Source organism: Sander vitreus, chromosome 11 (assembly GCF_031162955.1).
Source record: "Sander vitreus isolate 19-12246 chromosome 11, sanVit1, whole genome shotgun sequence".
Lineage (NCBI taxonomy): Eukaryota > Metazoa > Chordata > Actinopteri > Perciformes > Percidae > Sander > Sander vitreus.
In genome coordinates this window covers 27,004,907-27,025,849 of record NC_135865.1, presented here as the reverse complement: position 1 = coordinate 27,025,849, position 20,943 = coordinate 27,004,907, and the positions used below count along the sequence as shown (strand labels likewise).

Genomic DNA, 20,943 nt, shown 5'->3' with positions numbered 1-20,943 from the left:
TTCCTAAGAAAACACACAGGAAATACTATTAAGGTCTGTTTCGAGCCCCTAAGCAAGCAAAAATATCTTGTTAACAGTATTGCGCTCCACCTGGGTTGGTCACACTTGGCTGAGAGCTGCTCATTTGCAGTCTTATGTCTGGGAAAATCAGGAGTGTTGATAAACTGCCTAAAGGCCCAGCAGGTTTTTAGTAAAGAGGAAATCAGCTGGCATGCTATCCTCAGTGGTGTTTTTTCTTCTTTTTTAAATCACTCTTCGTCTCCTTGAATGTCTGAAAGGAGTTTTCCCCGTGGAGTGCACTGAGGTGTAGCTATCAGCCTGTGAATCTGAAATGCTGGTTGGAGAGTGCAGCCACGGTCACATCGGCAGATCAGGTTGTTGAACGTGTGATATTTCTTGTAGTAGTCATGACTTGGCAACTACTACTTTGACTTTTATTCTGGTGCACCAGGAGCTCGACTGCAAGACTCAGCAAATGCTTGTCACGTGTAAAGACAAAACGGTGGCACTTTATTATTATTATTTTTTCAATTGTCTTGGCAACATGAGTTGTACTGGTACGGAGAATATGACTCTCTCTCTGCAGGTCAGTCTATTCACTCCTATCGATCAGCTTGTGCTTTTAGGTTACTATCAGTTAAAGCTACAGTGCGTAGTTTCTGTCTCCCCCATCATTGATTCTAAGTAACTAGTACAGTGCCCGTTGAAAATGTGCCCGTTTGGAACGGGGCCGATTGCTCGGCCTGTGGTATTTCTGCTTGTAGAACTCTTCAAAACCAAATTGTACCCCGTAATTACTTACAGAAGGACCCCCAAACCACTTAACACTGTATAGCCTACTCCTGACTTACAGTGTACTTGTCCATCAGAGGAAGTAATTGTACTACTAAATTTACCTGACAGAGAACGTGGCAGATTCAGAATTTAATCACAAAATATCACAATGAAAATGTGGAGTACTCAGACATTAGCGTCATGGACTCATGGCAGTGCGCTATACCCACCTGGCCCGTTATGAGAGCTAATCAGCAAATAAGTTAGCAGTAGACTTAATTAACCCGACCCGGGGTGAGTCTGATGAAAAGTGCCCGGTTCAGCTCTGAGATTTTCTCGCCTTGCACCGCGCTGTGAAGGAATAATCTCTGAGATTACTTTATGTTCTGCCTCTGGTTAGAAGTGGTGACTGTAGGCTACATCTCACAGTAACTTAATACTATATAGTGTCTGGCTTTTGTTTGATATTTAGTGTTGGCAAATGGCTTTTTATTGAGTTTACTCTTAGCGGAATAATAGACACTGAAAAGCCAGCGTTACGTAGTGCCTTCCCCCCCCCCCCAACCGTATTCCACACAACAGTCGCGATGTTCCTTTCAGCTTTCCGCTCGTTCTCCAGGAAAGTGAAGAAATGACAAATAAAAATACAAAAGTTTATGGGAAAACGCATCAAAATAGATTCATAACAAATTAAACAAGTTTTCTTACAACACAAGGTTTACTTCAACTGACTGTCATATTGGACTGGTCCAACATATAATAATATAATAAGGTCCAATAATAAGGACCATGTCTACAGAACAGGACATGTTCTACTGGTTGGACAGTATAAAATATATAAATAAAGAGAACAGGACATGTTCTACTGGTTGGACAGTATAAAATATATAAATAAAGAGAACAGGACACAACTTCACAGCTTCTCTGATTCGTTCCGTTTTGTTACACTGTCACTCTGTCGAAATATGCTCACACGTGGTACGCTCCATAGGGTTTGTCCCGTAGTGGACCCGTGCGCTGACGTGCACTAACAAGTGGCACGGTAACTGGCCAATGAAATGATGACCATTACAGCGTTTCAAGCGGGCCCTTAATCGAACACAACTAAGCCACACAGCCAACGGACGGGACGCAGCGCTCCACAAAATAAACAAAATATTACATACTTATCGCAACACCTTCGATATAATATTGCGCAACGTGATCTCGTGATAACGATATTGAGTCAATTTATCATGCACCCCTAATGTGGAAGAGCTGGGAGCAGGAAGCTGGCAAGAGGATGTACTGTATCTGGGGTCAGACGATCTGTGTTGGACGACTGTCTCTGAATGTTCCGGTAATCTTACCCTCAGTATCTACACAGCCATCTGTTCTAGTGTTTCTGTCTGTATCTGTCTGTGGAGCTCCGACGCTCTCTGAGCAGGATCTTTAAGGTGAATGACGTGCAGACTGCCGTGTGATGTATGGACACTGTCGAGATTTGTGCGATGACCTGATTTAAAAGTGTTTGTATGTAGGTCAACATTAGGGCTGCACGAGATGAGGAAAGTATGCGATAACGTTGTAGAATATCGCGATAACGATGTTACTTGCGATAAATATGTAAACCGATATTAAAGTGTGCTCAGTTCTGCATTTCTGCTGCTTTCAGTATTCTGCTAAAATACAACACATTGAATTTAAAACAAATGAAAGGAAATCATTTCTTTTATTGAACAAATTGACCATTGAATTGAATAAAAAAAAGCCAGCACTAAAAAAGAATGACCGTTACATTTTAATGTGCAGTTTTCTACTGATATTTTCTTTCACCTAAAACAAAAAAAATCTGTTTTGTGTCTGTAGCGATGTGTCGCAGCCTTTCGCTATGTGTATATTGCGACGATAAAAATAACCTGATATATTGTCAACATGCTCATTTAGTCGCCAATATTTGTTTGTGTCTATTATGTTTCTCTTACTCATGCGAGGACGAGTCACTGGCTCTCTTTTTAGCACCTGACATATATCTACAGACAGATATTATTGGCCATTTCTTGCTTTTTACAGATCAGACCAGTATCAACGTATATGTGCAGATATGAACACAGCAACTGTAGGACATAAATGTTCTACAGGAGGATTTTTTTTAATGTTAATTCTAGTTTCAAATTTATTTATTTTTTATTTGAGTTATTTCATGATTTAGTTTAATTGTCACACAGCTAACAGCAGGGCGGTTTTCCTTCACGCATGAAAAGTTGACATTGTGGACATACATGTTTTTTACAGGACAGCGGCCAGTTTGTTTACATGCAGTTTAAAAACCTAATTATATTCAGGTTAAGGCAATACCCCGCTTTCTCACACGCCATTTTTTTTACCCCAGCTAAAATCAGTTAACAGACCTAGATTACTCCTTTATTCGTGCATGTAATACACCGGGGTAAGCTCAGGTTACGCGTCTGCACATGCTCCGTAGGTTACAACTGCCCATTCGCACTCTGCTGCAGTGGGCTTTGACCTGGAAATAGAAGAGAGCAGCTAGAAGCAACAGCGCCAAAAACAACAGCAACAACACAAGCTTCAAACCCACTGAGGACTTTGCCATCGCAAGTACTATCAAGAAGACCCGTGTCTGGACGGACGAAGAGACACTTTTTTTTTTTTTGTTGCTTTCCAAGTTGTCAACTCGAAGAAAAAGCCTTATTCCGACAAGCGCCACCTACTGATCCCCAGGTAGAGTTACTCTCATCCTTCCTTCCATTCTTTCCTGCTCATGTTTACGGGAAGAACTGGCATAACCCGGTTATTCACTTAACCGGGGTAAGACCATAACCCGGTTACTGCTGTGCATGTAAACGCACTGATTCATATTTAGATTTTTTAGATTTCTTTATTTAAAAGGGACAGCGTACATTTATCAACATGAGCACAGTGTCCAACATGTAAATGTGCCAGATTTAGCCATGCAGGCTAATTTTCATCTGCAGTCCCTTTTACTGTTAGTATCATCTTTGATTATAAAGTGTCTTGTTCAGCTGTAGAAAATACTGTTACGCTTTACTTGAAGGTATCTACATAAGAGTGACATGACACTGTCATGAGCGTGTCATAAACATTATAAACGAGTCATGAACGTTTATGACCTAACGCTTCTGTCATTAAGTGTCATTCTGTTTTTGTCGTGACAAGTTAGGGTCATGACATGTGTCATGAAAGTGTCATGTGTTTTTATGTCTTATGTAGATACCTTCAAGTAAAGTGTTATCGAATATACTTCCTCAGGACGTATCTTTTCACGACCAAATTGAACGGGGTCATCGGCAAAAATGTTGGAGAAATATCAGCTTATTTATCAGATGTCTTTTTACTTCATCTACTCTATAAGTACATTATCGGGCTGTGTTGTTCGGTTTCCTCTCTCCTGTGTGTTTGCAACGATGCTTCAGTTAAGTCCTGACTTCCTCGCCCTCCTGCCCTCCTGCCCCCCTGACCCACATCTCCTCTGCAGACTCTGCAGCTGGTTCAAAATAATGATCTAAGCCCTCAGCAGTCTCCAGTTGCCAGAAATAGCGTGGCTTTAATTCCAGACTTGCACAAACCCTCTTTTACCCCATAAATAAAACTGCTGTCCCAAAGCTGTGTGTGTGTGTGTGTACATGTACTCCATGTGTATGCATGCATGTCAGTGTCTCCTTTTTTATAGGGTAAATGGGAACGTGTGTTTATTGGTGTTTGTGCCGAGCATTACTGGAACTATGCTTCGCTGAAGGAAACAAGTCCTCTTCAGGCCCAGAGTGCCTTTTTGGTTTAAGTGGTCTATTCTAAGGACTCGTCCGTTTAAAACCAGAGACAAACTTTTCTTAGCTTTAGAAAACATTCTGACAGGAAGGGACCGTGCAGGTGAAATAGAGAGGTTCAAGGTGTTATCGTAGCCGACATGTTGAAACACAGGTAATACTCCTGAACAACGTTAAGGAGAATATGAGCAGCCTCAGCCCAGAACTGCTGTCACTGGAAAATATTTCTCATATTTTTGTTGTTATAAAGAGAAAAGGATCTCAACGTTAGAACACAGTGTCCTAGTTAAATCCAGCAAACTTTCCCGTTCCAGGAAAAATATCAGTTCTTCATTAGAACAAGACGTTTTGTTGTTGTGAAGCTTATTGCTGCCACTGGACTTCAGAAATTCATGAGCATGAGCTTTTTTAGTGAACTTAATCGGGTCTTACTTCCTTTAGGAGTCAACCACAATTAAAATCTTCTGTTGTAAAGCATCACACATGGGACTGTCTGTAAAAGATGAGCGAAAACTCTGCACTTCAGTTAACCAATGTGACATTCAAGATGTTGTATTATTCATTTTTGGGAAGCAGGTTCTGTCATCATTGTCATCTGAACTAAAGATACTGTCTTACGATAAAAGTATCTTGTTTTGTCCTCGTCAGAGCCAGGAAGTGTCTTGTTTGTCCCCCTCAAGTTTGAATGAAATAATGTGTTGTTTTCACAGTGGCAGTTCTGCTTTTTTGTAGCTTGTCTATTAGATAGAGGTACATCCCTGTTTATTAGGGGTGTGCATCTCTCCCTCATAGGACGATAAGGTTCAGGTTTCAATATGAAGCGATTCGGTGCGATACGATGAGATACGATTCAATCTGATAGTTACTGTTAATATCCATCCAAATCTATAAAAGAAGCATTGGCTACCTTCAAATAAATATTAGTGCTGTCAGTTAAACGCGTTATTAACGGCGTTGACGCAAACCCATTTTAACGGCCTCAATTTTTTTTATCGCGAGATTAACGTTCTTTTTGGCCAAGCAAACTTTTGTAGTTTTTTTTTCACATGCTGTTGCAACAATTAGTAACATTAGAAAAACTACAACACCACACCGGATCTAGCTAGACTGGAAACAAAACAACAGGCACGCCTGCATTCGTTTGGGCTTGCGAGCCGGCCAAAGAGTAGTAGGCTAACGTTACGTTTTGAGTGGACAAGATTCTGAACGGAAAGTTTACTTTTAAAAAGTTGTCGAGGGGGACAGTAGTTTCACACGTACACAGCCTGTACGACACGGAGAAAGCAGCCCAACTGGAACTGCTGCAGAGTGCAAACACTGTCTCATTAACCAGTGATCGCTGGACATCAGTGAGTAATCAACATTATTTAGGAGTTACTATATTACATATACTATGTATATCAGCATACGGTTTTAGGACTGTGTTGTTTATATCGTTTTGTTGACTGTTTTTGTCATTTGGGACATTGTCCACCCCCTTTTCTGTCCAGGAGAATTGCTACATTCCTTATTAGAAAAATGTAAAGGTTACAAATGTCCTGCTGTGGCATCCGTTTTTTGGACCATTTTGTTTGTACTGTATAAGCAAAGTGTTAGTGTTACATCTCAGTTAGGTTAGGTACTTGGAGGAATTGTCCAATAATGACAGATTCACACGTTTCTTTTGTTAACAGTAAATCAAAAATAAACCAATACAAATCTTAAAGTCAAGTTCAAAAAGTAACTTACTTTGCATTCATTTGATTCTCAATTAAGATACACTGGTAAGAATTGCTTTCCATTGTTAATCTGTACTTAACAGTTCTGAAATGCTAAATAATAAAAACATTTTCATGTAATAAAACGTGATTAATCGTGATTAACTATAGAAATTTGGCGATTAATCGTGATTAAAAAAAAAAAATCGTTTGACAGCCCTAATAAATATATATTTTGTAAAAGGGACCAGGGAATAGCAAAGCTAGGACATGCTAGTAGTGTACACTGTAACTTCAATTGAATTAGCTAGCCTTTTATAACTAAATAGCATCAGCTCCATGTTAAATGAAACTGCTGTAATCTTAGAGACAGTAACTCACAGCCATTGTGAGCACTCCAATAATTATCATATAGAGTAGTACGTGGGTATACATGTGAGCACAATAATGCTGTTGTGAGCGTTAGCATGCGGCTAGCGGACTTTTATGCTAATGTTACTGAACATCTTAGAACATATAAACGTCAATATATTAGAGGTTGAAATACTGTATAAGTAAATCAGTTTTGATACATGTTGCAATGGTTGTGTTTCCTTTAGGATTTTTTTTTAGCAGTGGGGGCAGGTCTGTCCTATTTCTGATACCGTGGCAGCAGAAATTCTGCCATGGCGGGCCGCCACTACAAAATGGACATGAAATGATTTACTTAACAGATCCAAGTCTTCAGATTCCCCAGTCATGCCTGGTTGTATGTGAGCCATGGGCGTAAATCTGATCTAACAGTAGGGGGGGGAACAATAAACATAAAATTTCTGAAGAGCAATTTTTAAAGAGGACACAAATAATACAGCCACAATTATACTCGTAGAGGACGTGTACACAGAGGAAAGCCTTAATACTATAATTAGTGGGGACTGTACCATTATCCTTCTTTTCAGCGTTTCTCTTGATTCAATAAAAAAGCTGACTAATTTGAACGAAATATTCTTCTTTAAAACCATGTATTTATTTTTAAGTTGTTTACAATCAAGCCACAAAAATACCTTAAAACATAATGACTTATTTTGAAAAAGTGTCCCCATATAAAGCTCATCTGCTAACCCTGACAGCCACACACCTCCAAATATATGAACTGAGCTCAACACACTTACCTGAGACTCTACACCTGTCTGTCCCTGGTCTCCCTGAGACTCTACACCTGACTGTCCCTGGTCTCCCTGAGACTTTACACCTGAATGTCCCTGGTCTCCATGAGACTTTACACCTGACTGTCCCTGGTCTCCATGAGACTTTACACCTGAATGTCCCTGGTCTCCCTGAGACTCTACACCTGAATGTCCCTGGTCTCCCTGTTCCTCAGTTTTTTCTGTCTCCTTTGCCTGTGACATAGTGACGTTAGTATTTCCATAAGCACCCATTCTTATAAAGACGTTACCGAATTGTCTTGATATGAGGACTTATTGTACTTACTTGGCGTTTAGGTGTAAGCCTACTGAAAAAGGATCTTATGTCTGTTTTTCTTTTCGCTGTCATTTTTAACAACACAAATCTTTAACGTCAGATGTCTATGAGTTAGTTTCATAGGTTCACCATGTGGTCATATTATAATTATAAAATGATCTTGCGTCCTCCACATAAATATTAGGTTTCTTCTGGGACAGAGGATATATATTTAACTGATCAGCCACTTAACTTCATAGTCAGCAAAACACAACCGTAGATCTTCAATATTAACCCTCGTATCAGTTCACACACATAACGTTAGGCTTATCGCCGTGGTAACGTTAGTTGTAGTGGGTGCATTTCTATCCAACAAGCTATTAAACAAGCTAGGTAACGTTACTTTATATTACACTAACATAGCGAACTTTTTTGTCATGACTAATTCATTAATTCCTCAGCATCATTTCTATTTGAGAAAAGAAAAACTTCATCCGATGTTTAATGTGAATAAAACAGCCTTGAACCGCCTACTTACTACATACCTGTCACTACCGATGTGACTGTGAGTCTAGTGCAGATCCTACAGCACGCAGTGGACCAAACCACTGTGAGGCAAGGGAGGGGGGACTCAAAATGTTTCTAAACTTAAAAAGCATTTTTGGGGGTTTGTATTGTTTTTCTGCTTACACAGATATTTTAAGTATACATCATTATGTTATTTACAATACACAGCATTGTTTTAATGATATATCTAGGGGGGGGACAAACCTTAGCTGGGGGGGGGGGTCCTGACCCCCCTGGGATTTACGCCCTTGATGTGAGCTGCTTTTTTCAGGAGTAAAAAGGGCCTGGGGGTCTCTCCTCCTGCAACACGGACTCTGTAAAATGTGTTTTGAATCTCTGGCTGTGGTTCGCTTTATTGTGTTATGTGTCGTTACTTGAACATGCAGTAATTAGTGTCTGTTCTTCCTTAATGTTTGGCTGACAGCCACCCAGGCAGTCCAAAGATCACGAGCAAACACCAGACTCATTACTACTGAAAAATAATCCAAACTTTGTATAAAAGTAATACTGCTTTACACATTCTAGCACCCACAGACTGATCCCCCAATTTGTGAAATACCTACGTTTTAACAGGCAGGTAGTAAGTAAGTGTGGGGGAAAGTGTGCGACTACTCATACATATGTAACCGGTAATGGAGATTGATTTTTACCACACACTAATTTCTCAGCTATGGCAGTATTGACTAATGCTTAAGGTGTAGATGACTTTTGGATGTGAGACTGTGAGTATCAGTAATGTGGCAGTATTCATGTCATCAGTAATTGGGAACAATTAGGTTTGCCGAAGCAAATATTTCACCTCTTATCTTTTGTAGTATTGAATTCACAATGCTGTGCAAATAATGGTTCCATCTTGAATGGGAAATCCGTTTTTAGGTGTACCTCATGTTTCATGAAATGTGTCTGACTAAGCAAAGCTACCTGAGCAGCACATGGCGCTCAGTCCTTAGACCCCGAGGTAAAGCAAACACCGGCTGACTCCTCCCTTTTCCACTGCTCTTTGAGACTTGACTGAACTTGACCGCTGCAGACAAAGACCTCCGGTTTCTCTGGTGAAATGCTGCAGGTGCAAGGCCACACCCTGATCCTATCACAGTGTGTAAACTAATAGTGTCTTAGCAACTTGCAGGTGTGTATTTGCACTGTACTTGTGGTATGTTTGAGGTCTTAATCTGGGAGTTAAAACTGGCAACAAAAGTATCTGAAATAAAGGGGGCGCGGCACAAAGCAGAAAGCTCAGGAAATGCCCTTATAAATTAGAACCCTTCTACAAGCGAGGCTCAAATGTTCACATGCTGTTCACATGCACGGCTGTTCCCAGTTTGACACTGGAGCCACAAATACAATCCATATCAAATCGGACTTAAGCTTCACAGCAAAAGTCACACTGCGTGTGTTCCTGCACACAAAGATGCGTTTACACAATCAGGTGAAAAGCGTTGGAAGTGTTTGGGTTTCATTTCGTGGGCTCAGCAGCTGTATTCAGGGCTTATTTTGAAGTCTGTCAGGTTTTTGGCCAGCTCTGCCTCTTTGGTGGTTCATCAGCATTCAGAGCCCCCAGAGGTCCCCAGGATTTGGATCCTGAAAGCTAAACCGCTGACTGTTTCACATCACAGCTGCCTGCTGGATGTTAGACGCATGCTGTGCTGTCCTCAGTGTGTTGAAGCAAGGTACTGATGGGAAAACAAATAAAAGGAGAGCTCCTGAATTCAGCTTGTTGGAAACAGTTCCTGGACTGGCACGCTGAGGCCTGGAAGTACTGCTAAAATATCCTATATAAGTGAAAGTGTTATTACTTTACTATTATGTTACTTAAAGCTGCTATAATAAATATGCATAGTCTACAAATGGATCAAACTTCTATTTATGAGAGAGGTCGTTCATAGTGACAAACCCATAGATGATTACCTTTCTGGATCGTTTCAGTGTTTTCAGCTCATTGTTTTAGTTTAGCGGAGTTGTTTCCACCCACAGCTGGCAGCTTTAAAAAGCCACTGTCCTCTACCTGCTCAGCAGCAAATGACAGACAGGCAGTTAGAGACTAGCTGGTGAACATAGTGGAGCATTTGGCAGCTAAAGAGAGACAGATATTTCCCTCGGGAGTTGGTGGAGACCAAAATCAGAGCTAAAAGGAGAGTGAATATATGATCGCATCAAAATCGCTATTTTTAAAACCCTAAGAAGGCTCGACACAACATGAAACTTTGCTCGAGGTATTACCAGGGGCTCTACACATCCAGCATTGAGAACATTGTTTGTGTACACAGAGTTTACTAAAAAGAGGTTTTGAAGAACTCACTGTAGCAGTTGTTTTTCCGGTCGCCGTCTATCGAGCCAGTCAAAAAAAGTCGAGGGAGGAGAGTAAAGATGGAAAGCTCCTAAAGCTTAGTTCCGTATAAATGCACGTATTAATTTGTTGTTTTGTCGTTAGTAAAAAACAATATTGACCTTGTAGTTGAAAAAGGAGCCTCATATAAGTGACATTTCCTCCTATGGAGGCCGTTCATCGCATTCGGAGATCGATACTTTTTGACTGAGAAGATGGCGGATAGCGTAAACGACAACTGCTAAAGTGAGTCGACAGGTGTGTGCTTCTGCATCAGGTTGAATTGAGGTAGTCCATATCCACAACCTTTTGCCTTCGGGATTGCTCAGCTGCCGCCGAAAATCCACCGAATGTCCCTCTTTTCTGCCGGATGTCCAGTACCTTCCGCTTCCTTTGTGTTGGCGTTCTAAACTCTGGTGGATTTCTGAGGACTACGGTTAACTGCTCCTCAGATCTCTGCAGGGTAAATCCAGACAGCTAGCTAGACTATCTGTCCAATCTGAGTTTTCTGTTCCACGACTAAAACAACGTTTGAACGTACACATGTTCCACCAAAACAAGTTCCTTCCAGAGGCTATTTTGCAGCAGCACCTTGGCTCTGTGGCTCTGTCCGGTGCTTAGCACCGGCCAAGACAAAGATTGTGATTGGTTTAAAGAAATGCCAATAAACCAGAGCACATTTTTCTCCCATCCCGGAATGCTGTGGAGACTAGCCAGACCCTGGTCTGGCAGTGCGAGACTAAAGCGGAGGCAATGTGCCTTCATGTGCTGCTGTGCTCATTGTAGCTCTGCCGAAATTCCTGCTGAAGCTTATGTGCATCTCCCCAGAAAAGTAATGAGTTTGGCAAAAGTTTTTTTCCCGGTAAAGTTTCCCAAATCCAGTAAAGAGCAGGACAAAACTGCTACTATAAACTTTGCTGTAGTCAAATGCTCTAAAGTAGACCAATGTCCGCAAGCCACTGTTACTGCAGTGGCAGTTCGCATACATTAACCTGTGCAATGCTGCTTTAGTGAATGTAAAAGGGCTTAACTTTTTAACTTTTTTTGAACAGCTTATATAAGAATCTTTCCAATAGATCCAGTAGAACCTGCTCTTGAAATAACAGGGTCTAAGATACATTTCTCCTACTAAATGATTCTAGATTTAATAGCTGAAAACCCATCATGTTTAAAGATGAAAGAGGAATCTTGTGGCTGGGAGGACATTTGCTTTATTCCTCTGATTTCCGTATCTGCAGTGCCACCCATCCAACACATGGTGTAAATCCCTTTTTACACTATGGAAATGATGTCAAGCTTAGCTTGCAGTATTCCTGTATTTTACTTAATTTTAAAGTACAAGATGCTTATTATGTTTCCCCCAGCACTGCGTGGAGTGTCAACAAAGGAAATGCTTACAGAGCAAAATGTCAGCATTGAACAAACAGCTGGTTGCTTGAGAGTTATGAAACTCGGGTCACAGAGATAATCATTGTGTCTCCACAAAAGCCTTTTATAGGCTTTTGTCTTCTGCTCACTGTGAGTAATGTCGGTGGATGTCGAGGCATCCTACGCCTCCGGGACTGAGATCTACAGAATCTACAAGTAAACACTATTTTCATGGCTGGTAATGACTGTTGTCTGTCAAGCATGTGATGTTACCCACGTAGAAATCACACGTCAGAGCGGCTGATACCTGTAATCACACCCAGTCTAATCTACGCTACATGTTCTTTTAGTTTTAGTGAGCTTTGCAGGCTGCTTATTTTGAAGGTGGCATTATTCTTTTACTGCCACACAAACATAACCCAGAAGACGAAGAAGAAGAAGGCTTTTACCCCCCACATCTCATACAGACCAGATATTGGCGCTCTGTTTATTTCTAATGACCAACAGCTTGGCTCAGCATACAAGAGAGGGCTTGTCTTGGCCTGCACATTTTAATAGCCCACATTTTCCTGTTTTACCCTGACAGACAGACAGAGACACACACATAACCCTTTAAAGGGAACACTGCTGCTAAAATATTGCGTAGCGTAAAGGAAACCCACATCACAGGAGTCCCAAATTGAAGTTTGAGTGGAAGTGTAGCACATGGGATTGGTTTCAAAAGATGAATTAAGTGGGTGAGTGGATTAGTATAAGAGTGGTAGAGAATACTATTCTGTTTCACTATAGTCCTCTGCCCCCAGACGTTTGCTGTGGCCTTTAATCATTTTTAAAACCTTTTTAATAAATGTCACATTGTGCCCTGTTTGCTTAATCCGCACGCATACAGTTGTACACGTACTGTACATGTGTACAAAACATCATTTATAGTTGTGAGGGGAGTTCCGTGCTGTAACTATGCTTGGCGAACAACACATGGAAGCACTGTCTTATTTTTGTTATAGTGAGGTAAACAGGCAACCTGCAGAGATGCTGCACAGACGTATTGGACATATGCATGGATATGCATGGATGTGTTCAAGGCGAGGGCCTGGATACTCTGTTCCAAGACGCCTCCCCATTCATTCCAATCAAAGTTTCTCACTGGGAGCATAAGCCAAAAAAAATAAAGCTCCTGTCCAGTAAAGAATTGTCAGTGTTGGTCATGAACTTCCAATCCAAATCCAAAATTCCAAAACCAAATGTATTCATAAAGCACATTTAAAAACAACAACAGTTGACCAAAGTGCTGTAGCTTCAGTAGCTCAGAGTTCGGAGAGGCAGACAGAAGAGCCTCGGTGTGTCGTGTCTCCCTTTTTATCTTATCAGAACAGTATGTTTTCCAGCCCTGAACGAGGATTAGTAATCATTCCTCATGAATGACAGACAATGTAACTGGCAGCGTTTAAACTGTGAGCGTGTCCTTGAGTAAACCTACACGGTCTCTGCGTGCAGGAATTATATAAACATGTTTTCAGCTGATGAGACACAGGAACTGATTTTTTAATGTTATTTCTTTGTCCTGTGTGTCGTGTGTGTGTGGTTTTTTTTGCTGGCTGACCCCCTCTCACTCACTCCCGCCGTCACTCAGGTTTCACAGGGCTTACTTTACATTGGTTTCTCAGCTGGCTGTTTTTGTGGTTCTTCTTACTGTCTTTTTTGAAAGCTTCCCTTCTGTTTCCATCTCTGTTTTTTGCAAGTCTGGCGCGGAGAGCTTTGCTGACGTGTAGATGAAGCGGTTGAGAGACTGAAATGACCTCAAAATGTGCAGGATTCTCTCTGCCAGTCCTATCAACCTTAAGTTACACATAAGTGTGCGCTTGTGTGCCTGTATTGGATTTAACAAAAAAAAAAAACATCAAAAATGTAATTTTACCTCCAGAAAATGTTTCCCCACAGGTCAAATCTTTGTTATAAATGTAAAACACATAAGGGTACATTTATTCACCTGTTCTGGGCATGTGATCGCATCCAGATATTTTGGAAAGAGGTTCATTCTGTGGTTCAGGAGGTCATCGGTAAACAGTTTACATTATCCTCATTATTTTATCTGTTAAACCATACTTGTATATCTGTTGATAATTCTTTCATTTCTAACTAAAAAATGTGTTTTACTGAGGTGGTCTGCGCCGCAAGTCCCAATGGTCGGCATGTGGCTGTCACATATCGTCTCTTCTCCCTTTTAGAGAAACTGACTTATGACCTCAGAGACTTTGGAGACCACTGCATTCCTTCCTGCAGAGACTCTGACTTCACTGTGTTGGGTTTAATCTGTATTTACTTAGTTATTTATTTCTTGTACAGTACTGTTTTTTTTATTTGTTTTTTTCCTTCGATACTTCTTTGAACTCAGTTTGAAGACAATGCAGCAGCTGTTGTTCTGTTTTTGTGTGTATATGTGTGTGTGTGTGTGTGTGTGTGTGTGTGTGTGTGTATGTGTGTATGTGTATGTATATATATGTATGTATGTATGTATGTATATATATATATATATATATATATGTATATATATATATATATATATGTATATGTATATATATATATATATATATGTATATGTATATATATATATATATGTATATAATATAGAAAGTTCACTTCATAAAGTAAATAAGTCCAAACAAAACCAGCTCTTCAATTTGGCACAATGCGGATTTTAGTTTTAAATGCAACGCTTCTGTTTAATTTCTCTCCGTTTCTTTTTCCCTCAAACACACAAAAAAAGAAATGGACTCCTAAGCCAGTCGGAGTCTGTGACCAAACAGTAATCTTACCCCTCAGCCTACTGTGTAATTAGGTGAAGTGGTTTTTGGTGATATTGTTCTGCTGTCAGAGCTCTCATTTAAAGTCCTGCAGTCATATTCTGAGTTCCTTCCCAGGGTCAGGGAGGGGCTGCATGCTATCATGCTATTTGTCTAGCTGAAACTTCTCTGAAATTATTGCACAAAGCACTCTGTCATTTGACTTTTTCTTTTTTAAATGAAGGCAGACAAAGAAGCAACACCACACATACTGGCTGTGGTATTATTAGCTGGAACGCTTAAGTTGTGTATCGTGGCACATTTAAGTACCTTTTTTAGAATACACTGTGGTGGCTGTTTAAACTACTTTAAACTTTTGTCTGTCACAAAGACCACCACTGTGACGTGGTGTTGAATTATACTACAATAAAATCCAATTGGATATACTTTCACTGCAGATAAAAAGTATGACAATATTATGACAAAGTCAGACTATTTCAATAAGCAATTCATTGTTCATCACAGATCACTGGTTCCAGCCTCTTAAATGTTGTGTTGAGAGTTGTTGTTTTTTTTAGGCTTTTATGATAAGAAACATGTATAACGTTTGGACTTTGGACTTTTCAGAAGACAAAACAAAGACGTCACCTTGGCCTCTGGACAATTGTGAAATTGATTTTCCGCTACATTTTATAGACCAAACACAAAATCCCCCCCAAAAAAAGAATAGCCAGATTAATTGATAGGGAAAATAATAATTATTTGCAGCCTTGTTTTATAAAAAAACAAACAAGCAAGTAAAACATACCCATCCATTGCTGGAGAAGCAGCACGTGGAAAAGAGGAGCCTTGATGAACTGTCACCTGCCAACACAAACATGCTGGTGGGAGTGGGCAGGATCATTTTATATTTTTGTAGAAACATTGTTTTAATATGCAGGTATGCCAGTAATGTACTGCAGGATTTCCCACAGGAAACCGGCAGACACAGAAAATAAAGCCTGTACTCCCTACTGGAGCCCCCCCACCCCCCATGTACGAATTCTTTGTGTGAAGCAGGCGAACCAGGGTGCACCACAAGTATTGCAAATATTCAGTGAAGCTTTTCATCAGGCTCAGCTGAGAGCAGAAATAGGGCAATGCTTCAGACTGCAACTGGAGATGTAAGAGGTTAGAGGGCATGTTTTCTTTCCATTCACACACAAACGCACCCCAACCTCTGGGACACAGGCAGCTCTTTGACAGCGACTGCAGGAAGTGACTGCTTCTCTCTTTGCGTCAACAGTGGGGAGGAGAGGGAGCATTTTGGCCCTCCATCCAGCCCCCGTGCATGCCGCCACATCAGATCCAACACTGCATTCTTAATGAGGGATGCTGAGTTCAGTGCGACAAACTCTAGATGATTCCTCCAGACCAGATACAGAATCTTGGCTCAATGCAAAACTAACTGTATGCATCTTACTTACAAATCTGAAAGAAGCCTATTACATTGTGTGTTATCACCACTTGTGCATGCATCTGTCCCAGTTCAACATTTAGAAAATGTGGCTGATAACAAACAAAAAAATTACAATTGTAGGTTTCAATACAGAAGCAGAGGTAATAACTCTGACTCACAAGGCCAACCATTTTTGCCCAGCTGCTCTTAAACAACTGGGACCAGGTTGGTAGACATTCGATATTCTTTTTTTTAAGATTATTTTTTGGCCATTTTCGGCCTTTCTTTTCATGGACAGCTGAAGAAATGAAAGGGGGGAGAGAGGGGGAATGACATGCAGCAAAGGGCCGCAGGTCGGTGTCGAACCCGGGCCCGCTGCGTCGTGGAGTAAACCTCTCTATATGGGCGCCCGCTCTACCGACTGACACACATTTTCACACACTTTTTTTTTTAACACATGGAAGAGAGTGAATAATGTGTCAAACGCTTCTTTGTACACTATCACTGCAGATGGGAAATATTTGGATATGCACTCATCTCTGTTGCTTCCAGATGTCAGATATAATTTGCTCTGGGGACATTTTGTTTATTTAGAAGGCTTTCATAAAAAAGGGCTGCATTAGTTTTTAGCCCCCGTTTGTTTTTAAAACCCGAGCTCTCGCTGTCTGACACATTTGCATGATATGGTGCAACAGCCTATCCTTCTAAAAATAACCCATCAGCTCATTTCCTTTTCATATAATCTCCAAATATTTACATAAGCCTGTTTAAATGTGATGTTGAAATCCAGCATGTCTCCAGGCAGAAATTTTGGGAATGCATTTTGAACAGTGTACTGTACTATATCTACAGTAGTGTTGGCTTGGTTGAGTGAAAAATATATTCTTGATCCCATAATTGTGCCTTTTTTTTTTTAAAGGCAACCCACAATTCAAATATTACATTTTCAGCAGGCTGAAGCTTCACTAGCTGGAGATGTAGAGGACGTAATCTCAGATCTTTTATAGTGTTTAAGCCTTGCACAGTTCTTCTACAGCCATTCCCTACACTTAACTGGCATTTCAGTGCATATGAATAATCTCACATGTAGACGTGGGGATTTATTGTTTACTCTACACTCAGATTATGTTTATGCTGCTCCAGCTTTAGATCATATCACACAGTCTCACCTCAGTGTTCAGGTATGTCATATATCAGCTGTTCTGGAGATTTCAATCGTACCAATACACGTTTTTGCCCACTTTGTCTTTAAAGTAAATGAGAACCTAGCTTCATTCATTCTTTCATGTGGTCTTTAATAAGTCTGTGTTGTATCGTAAAGAACTGCAAGGCAAGAAGGCGCTGGACTGTTCTCAGCAGTAGTGATGCAAGATGTGAATAAACTCGGTGATCTTTAATCCGCTCAGCAGAGGAAGCGAGCAGCATGGGGCCGACCCCGCCGCTCCAGGCTGAATACTGTGACAGCCTGGTTTCCTGCTTCGATTTGCTCATTCTCTTGCACACGCGACACTCTGTGGAAGTATGTTGACGACAAAAGCTTTGAGAGAGCACTGAGCAAATTCTTAAAGGTTACTTTTTGGGGCATTTTAGGCATTTATTTGCGTAGGACAGCTGAAGACATGAAGGGGGAGAGGGGGGGGAAACGACACCCAGCAAAGGGCCGCGGGTCGGAGACGAACCCGCGGCCGCTGCGTCGAGAAGTAAACCTCTGTATATGGGCGCGCGCTCTACCAGGCGTGCTACCCTGGCGCCCACACTAAACTAAACTAAACCACTAAGCACTACTTAGTCTGCAAGTCGACATTTGAGAGGCACATGCAGAGATTGGTAAAAGCAGAATCAGATTTTTGAGAGTGAGCCCCGATCATTTCTCCAGCTGTTTGACAACTTCTGAGCACCTAAGATCATCTCGAATGTAGTTACACAAAGCCTCTTGAATGCTCCTCTGCATCTGCTGCATCTGTTACACTCAAGATTCTGTCCTCGCTTGCACACAAATGTAATTCTGCTCTTAAACATCCACGCCTACGCTCCCAAAGGTTGCCTTGCATTTCTTTTGTTTTTCGTAAATATACTTCCATATCACTCTCGCTTTCACTGATCTGATGGCTAACGGAGTTAACCGAATGCTGGAACTGTCTGTATTGTCACGTACTGTATCTGCATACTGTATACAGGAATGGATGGCTAAAAAAAAAGTTGCATGATTCAGGAAATATTTGTCCTAACAGCTCTATCTTTTGTTATTTTGCCTCAACTTGGCTGCTTGTTCGGGCTGACTAAATGTCTAGAGAAACGTCATGGAAAAGTTGTGACTAAAAAGAGTAAGGTCACAGCTCTGAAGGATCTGAACACATTCCTTAGCTCCTCCTCTGCCACAGCTGTGTTTATCATGAGCAGTGTTTAATCTCACTGTCGGCCAGCGAATCAGAATGGCCCCACAGCACAGCCAAAAGAAATGGAACGACTTAGCAGCTCAACAATAAAAAGGATTGGCAGGATGAAGAGCCTGTGCACTTGCTCCAAACATCTGTTTTGAGGCATGGTAATGGTGATTGAATGTGGGCTTGTGTAGTGCTGTCAGGATGCCACTTAAAAAAGGCTGTCCACAACTAGGTAAAGAGGCAGTACCTGACCATAATTTGCAACAACTTTAACTCATGCAATCATACAACCTAAGCCAGCACACTCAAACTGCTTTTATATAGTAAGATCTCTTATTTAGGGCATTATTCTGTTATAGTAAAATGGTTCCTTGCAGATAAGAGGATTTTGGGTTTGTATTAATCCCCCAAACATGGACTGGTTGCATCAGTGCAAGTCCTTTTAGCCCTGTTACTAATGCATAAAGTGTTTGTTTTCACACAATCACATCAGACAACTAATTGATTCAGATCGGAAACCTGCATTAGTTTGGGTTTTCACTAGACGTTTTGGAAAAACATTTGCCTATTTACACATCCAGCAGAGTTGGATGCAGAGTTTTGTCCACCTGGCACATGTAGGTCCACGTTCCTTGTTACTCTGTTTTGGTCTCTACCAACTCCTAAGGGAAATATTTGGCTCTTTAGCTTCTAAATGCTCCACTTTGTCCACCCGCTAGTTGCTGATTTTGTCAGCCTGACGTTTGGTGCTGGGCAGGAAGTGTACAATGAGTTTATTAGAGATTTTTGTTGTTGCTGAAAACGGCTGCCTGCTGCATCTGGAAACAACATCGATGCGAGAACAGTAAAGTTGTCGGCCGTAAAACAGAAACAATGAGCTGATAGACGCTAAAACGCTCGGTAGAGCTGAAGGGAACTGAGTCAATTGATCAATTGTTCATATAAAAAAATATTTTATATATACAGTATATAAGTGCAGCTTTAAAGTAGCAGAAAACAGACAACCAGGCAACTCCTTCCCAAACTAAAGGGCTGTGAAACAATATGCACAGACATGCATAATCTCAAACACAAAACATAGTGAGCCAAAGGGTTTGTAGACAGCAGACCTGGCAGCTGCTCGTCCGGGCATGTCGAATAATAAGCCCATGTCAAAGCAGCTGCGCTTGCACTTCTTCTATCCTCCCCAAACACTTCTCACACCTCTGAATGCCCCAGGCAGTGGTGTCATTTAGGGACACATTCCCACGGTTGGTACCATGACTCAGCCACATGCCACTCGTCGGCCTCCACTGACCGAGGTTTTGGGAGTGGTGCTCCAGACTCTTAAAAACAAAAAGGATTGATTTGATCAGTCTGTTTTTCCACCTTTTTAAAAAATGCACCAAAAAATGCCTAACCAAGACGGGAGACATGTTTTACTGCATTTATGTGAGTCCAGACAGTATGTTGCACAACCCTGACCACTAGGTTGACGATTAAACTTATACCTGTTGATTTCGAGAAGTCTCTGTGACCTCTTTGGAGGAACTGAGTTAACTGGCTTTGTTTTTTCTTCCTCTCTGTGTCTGAGGTTGAGTAGCAGTAGATTCTGATTGTTGTAATCCACGACTGTCATGAGTGCATGTTGGACAGAAGAAGGAGCCACTCCTAGACAGACAAACAGTGATTTCATTAGTTTGTGACCCATTTTCTCCTCAGTCTTCACTCCTCTGTTAGATCATAATTCTGTCTTCACTGTGTTTCCATTTGGACTTCTGGAAAAATAACTTTAAGCTTTTTTCAAAAGATTTAGGATATAACAAACCAGTTTGTCCATTCTGGGCTACTGTAGTAACATGGCGAGCTTCGTGTCATATGTAGACATGAAAGGCTCTACTAAATTAACAAAAACCTCCATAATGAGGCCATATGCTACTTTTTACAACGGCTCAGATCCAGTTGGGAGTTCTGCTAGAACAGTTTGCCAGCTGCAGCATCACCCCCAGCTGTCTTTCGAGGGTGTCATTAGCAACTGGCCTTGGATGTCTGACACATCACAGTACTAATAATTATGTTTTTTTCCTGCTATTGTTCTGCATATTTCATCCGATACAGACCTTGAATTCTTGGATTTGACCCACCTGCAGGCAGCAGGCTGTCTTGATAAAGAGCGGCCACCTCCATTCTGTCCGGTCCTTATCCATCCGAGATAGCAGCTCAATGAATGTGTTCTTTGTGGAGGATCTATTGGAACAACTAGTGTGAAATGAGCTTGTCAGTAATGCTTCCCTGATTACAGCTGCTGTCCTCCCTTCATCAAGGATTCCTCTTGTCTGTAGAGGGAGAGCGGTCACACAGACAGCCGAGACAAATCGGAGATTCAACAAGACCCGATGGGTCAC

At 41.2% G+C, this 20,943-nt stretch overlaps 1 protein-coding gene across 1 annotated transcript in view; it reads left to right on the top strand.

Moving 5' to 3' along the window:
• itgb5 (integrin, beta 5) overlaps nucleotides 1-20,943 on the top strand; it is a 67,837-nt gene that overhangs the window by 31,829 nt on the left and 15,065 nt on the right. The window lies entirely within an intron of this gene.